The following is a 5,350-nucleotide window of genomic DNA, read 5'->3' as shown; positions in this document are numbered from 1 at the left end:
CTGTGACGATCTAGAGCTAACATGTACTCACATGTCATGTTTCAGTTATTAAATCAATATCAATCAAACAGCAAGCACCTACACTCGAATAAAAGTCAATAGCTTTTTTTTGGGATTTTTTGTATGAAGCAGTTAAATTTTATAGATGTTTGTATTGTATTATTTATCAAATGAATGTTCTATTTTCGTTGTAGGTAAGCTAAATCCGTAGTTACTTTTATTTTTAACAACTGTAAAATATATATTAAAATTAGATACATTTTGTACTAAAAGAGTTTGGAATATGTGTTTTTTAGTTTCTTAAACCTATTAAAGGTTTATAATATCAGGTATAATTTACCAATACGAGTACACAAGTAATTCTAACATATCACATATCGCTTTAGCTGCATGTTATACTGCTGTAATCGTCCATTTTTCTATGATGATTTTGTGCCAGAAGCTTTAACTGTTTTGTAAAGAAAACGTATCAGCTATCAAGCCGTTCATCTACCTCGCGTGGTGTTCGCCTAGACAGCGACCACTTTCACCGTCGCGGGCTACCACCGCCCATTACGTACAGAATCAGACATCAATTCATTATCTACATCGCTATAATCCATTAAACGGCTAACTATCTAGACAAAATCCAACAAAGTAACATTATCCAAAACTTATCTTCAGCTGTATGTATTAAATTACAATTACAGCGGCACCCCTCATAAATATTCACTTGAAAAATATCGTTTGTACATACGTGTGTGAATATTGACATAATCGGTTTCGCTCTGTACGAGCATCAGCGAAAAGTTCAAAGACACGTTTGTTAATTTGAGGAGCTGCATCCCAGCTAAGGTGGGACTAGAACCTGTTGAAGTGTGAGTCATGAGGGCAGCACGTGTCGTTTGCTCGCGTGAGGAGAGCGGTTCCTGAGGGTCCGATTCCCGGCGGAAGGGTCCCGAAGGAGCGATCCTGGCGGGGTGGTGCGGCACTGTGCCGGTCAGTCACCGCTCTGCCGGCGCGCTGTACGCTCGTTGCTGTGCCGCTGCTGTTCACTCGTGTACTGTTTCGACTCCTATGTTTATATGGTATCCTGAAATTGAGGTGTTGGATGTTAAACGTACTAACGAATAGGCTGACAGTTCTCATGTGATTTTAAGTGGATTGTGAACGTCTATTTTTTGACAGTGAGTGACTTATCTAGGATTGTTGTTTTTGAAGATCCGTTTTGTTTTGTGATGAGGCTGAGGATCGCTGGTCGTCCGTAAATTTTCAAGGTTAAATATCTCTATTATTTTCTTTTACATTGGCAAAAAAATATGTATAAGTACTTAAACTTAACAATAAATCTTGTGATAAATTTTTTTTAATATAATTTTCACTATGACATTGTGGGTCGTTCAGTAACCTTGAAATGCACTAGTGCCAGAATGTTAGGATTTTTCGTTTAATAATTTTTGCACCCCTCGATAATTTATCAATAATACATGATGTAAACACAAACAGTCGATATATGTATTAGTTTGGGATTTTATAGTTTTCTTTTCATAATATTCCCACTCTTAGCCATAATTACCACACGTTTATTTCAATACAAAGGTTGTAGAGTGAGAATGTAGGGAAACAAAATAAAAATCACAAACGTAATCAACACAAAATAAATAAGGCGAGTCAATCGTTCCTTACAGCGGTGCAATGTTCGATTAATATGTAAGGTATTCTGTTTACTGTACATATGCTTAGGAAGAGCGTTTAAAAATATTTGAAATTAATTTAAAAAAAAATTATGTGTTAAGATCATAAATGTGGTTATAATGTCGGAGTATAATTTTTGTGGTTACAACAACGCTAGCAGTTCGCTCGTCAGGTTAGGTCAATACTCAATAGTTTCCGCAAGTCTGCATAATAGTTACATAACATTTCGTTGGAAAACATTCTATCACTTCCTCGCTAGTGGTAACATTTTAAATATCATTACATTATTCTATTCGTTCAAACCCAAAAACAACGGTTAAGGTAAATTAGTCCGGGTGCTTTTTCAAAATTATCCTCAAAATAAATTTAACTGCGCTGTAGCGACGGTTTTTGATAAAATATGATTAAGCACGTATTTTGCATCAATAATTTTTAACGTATATTCGTTTTTTTTTTTAAATAAAATCAGCTTATATTTAAATTATACATCAACTTATTTAATAAGTTTTTTTAATACATGTTTCTGGAAACTGTTAATCCTCACAACTTTCGCTTCTTGTACGTAATTTAATAATTATTATGAAGCTTAAACCATATTATTTATTTTAGTTCTTAATAAAACAAAAAAAATTCTTCTCGGAAAGTAAAACCTTATTTTTACAATGTACATATTGTCAGGCACATAATAAAAATTCATACTTAAACCGTGCCGATATAAAAAAAAAGTTTAATTAAAAAAAATTCATGCTACTTAAATAAGGCCAAGGTCAATTTTAGTACGGCTTTTGTTTTTAAAAATAAACACTTTTTTTTAAGGTTAATTAACTGAAAATCAGTAATGTCTCTCGTTTCATACATGTCATCTTCACATGTTTTTTAATAAAATGGTTGTTATTTTATTTAGACTACAAAAAAATCGTAGACTCATAAAAGTGGCCTCGGTTTTTTTAGGCAGACTTTGTATTGTAATCTGTTGAGTTTGTTTTTAACTTTTACATTTCATAGAATTATTTTTAATTAAATTTCACATACATTTTCATGTATATGATTTAATTGTCATTTAACAGTTGCAAGACCTCCATAAATCGCCACATCGCTGCAGACATGAAGGAAAAAGGCTGAAAGGAAGGCGTTCACAAATAAAAATGTGAGTAATTTTTTTTATAAATATATTCTATCATCTAAAATTATACATACGTCGCAAAATTTTTAGGTAACAAGTGTAATGACACCCGCCTCCTCATTGTGAAAGCGGGCAATACCCCAAGAATGGTCTCATTATTATAGAAATAGAAACTTTTTTTAACGTGGAACATTTTGCTTTACGGAATATTTATATGCTAAGATTTATTTTTTTGTATAACATTATTATTTATCAGTAAATATTTCGGATTTTATCAAATTTCTAGTGTTTCCTTTAACAATACCTTCAATGGATTTTATTGGTTTTTGTATAATGTTTCACAAGAAATTAAAATTTCATTAAATATTTAGAAAAATTTAAAATTTTCACCACTCTACTCTGAAATCTTGGAGAAGACAATGTCAAACAAATTTATACATTTTCTTAGTACAAAAAATATAACGTTTTTAAATAAATCCATCATAAAATTGTAAATGGTATGAATTCTGATATGATCAGCTATATTTAGTAAACTAGCGTCTATTGTGAACCTTTCCATTATGAATATTATCTGTGCGTTATGTAAGAGTGAAATTGTATACACATTGATGCAATGGAGTGGTTTCATTTGACATATTATTGCTGCTATAAATGAGTTTAACGAAATGAAGTGAAAAGTATTTAGTTGGTGGTTTAGTACAAGCGATTTTAAGTCTTTTTCGAAAGGCGCCAGAGGCTGTAGTCCCGCGTCAAATGTATTGTAGCGGGAATAATGCACTGGCGGCTGTAGTTTACGAGGTCTTTCACCTACATTATATAGGTCAGTTAGATTAGCAATGTTTCCCGCGAGTTGCAAACGCTAAACAAATTGTAGATAATAATTTTTCGTTTGACTTAACATTGTACGAACATCTAATGTGCATGTGTAAAACATTTTGGAACAACTAAGATTGTAATGTTAGGGTTAAAAATTTGCTTGTTGTGACGACTTGTTTCTTTCTCACGAGGAAAAAGAAAATTGTCAAATACTAGCCTACAGTAAATAGACCATAACGTCTTGTAGTACGGTTATTTTAGAAATTGGAAGTTATTTCCTACTTATTGTTATTTACCTATTAAAAAAGAATATAAACTTAAACTAACAATGAAATGAGAGAATTACTAGGTTAACGATTTCCTTGTACGTTAATGTGTAAGGTCTCGCGTCCTCAATACTCTATTCATTGTAACATTATCGTAAGTTACTCTAATTTACAGCTTTCACGTTCTACATTTTCATTAATTTTCCGCTACGACATTTTTATGAAACAAATAACCCTATATAAAGTATTACAAATTAAAAAAAATTATATTACTGACGAGTTTAAAACTATATACTTTTTTTTTTAGTGATGTAAATTCAAAATTCAACATCAATAAGACGGTTTAATATATGTGCTTTAACATAAAAATTATAAATCATGATTATAAAAAATATTCTAATATCATGCGTACCTTATTAATGCAGGGTCACAAATTGGGAAACTTAAATTTTAATAAATAGCAGAGTACATAAAGGTCGAAAGGTGCAAAGGCGCTAATGATTTGATTGTAGCGAAACCCCCGGCCCGGTTCCATCAACTCAATGTCCGTGAATGGTATATAGGTCAACTGAAGGCGCCTCCGCGTCTGTATTGTGCTTTTAAAATCACTTGAAATTTCAGAGAAAACCCCAAAACTGGCTGCCATTCAGCGCTCTGTTCCCATTCTTTTATTACTTTTACAGCACAATATCAAAGTAACCGGTTATTCATTATCATAATTTATATATCACACGCGAAAGGGTTGGATTCGTTCGTTTTATGCAAATCAAAAACCAAAAAATTTAACGGTTTCAAGTCACTGATTGACAGCCCTTGTACTAGCGAATATGAATGTAGCCAACATTTGATACCTTTCTTTCACGTCTGGAGCCGCGGTAATCAAAGCTGCCTTGATAGGTATTCCTTCCTATACTTTGAACCTTCGAAAGTTATCCTTATTTAAACTCAGTTACCACGCATCAATGAACAGCGAATACTTAACCTCATTTGTTTAACTGCAATATAACGCGGATATGTGCGGGACGGCTTGAACTGCGTGTTGTTTAGTATTGGACGGGGTCGTTTCTATCTGGTCGGGTTATAGTGATGCATAGTGCAGTCGGCTGCTGCGCACGGGCAAAAGGGAAAGTGTGCGCTTCCTGCTCTGACGCGGAAGCTATTAGCTGGTGCTTATACGTAACTGCATTTCGCGACGAGCCGTGCACTAAGCACTTACAACACCATACATCATAGCTCAGTTATCTCTATTTAGGTTAAGAATGAAAACAGCGAGTAATTAACCAGTAATTAAGGTAATATAAATGTAAAAATTTATTTATAAAATTATATGATGCATACGAATTTGTTATGAAATATATATTATTGATCAATTGTTTTGTTTGCGACCTAATTAATAGTTATCTCTCGATCTACTCGGCAACTACGACCAACGTTTATATTTGTATAATATGTCCCAATATTGAATAGAAGT

General features: G+C 32.9%; 1 long non-coding RNA gene across 1 annotated transcript; it reads left to right on the top strand.

The window, feature by feature from the left end:
* LOC133320100 (uncharacterized) lies at positions 1–2,969 on the top strand. Its single transcript, XR_009753555.1, has 3 exons — positions 1–194; positions 2,742–2,821; positions 2,888–2,969. It is a non-coding gene; the product is annotated as an uncharacterized LOC133320100 (long non-coding RNA).
* Positions 2,970–5,350: the final 2,381 nt, after the last annotated feature.

This window comes from Danaus plexippus (genome assembly GCF_018135715.1).
Source record: "Danaus plexippus chromosome 3 unlocalized genomic scaffold, MEX_DaPlex mxdp_34, whole genome shotgun sequence".
Lineage (NCBI taxonomy): Eukaryota > Metazoa > Arthropoda > Insecta > Lepidoptera > Nymphalidae > Danaus > Danaus plexippus.
This window is presented reverse-complemented; position numbering and strand designations above follow the sequence as displayed.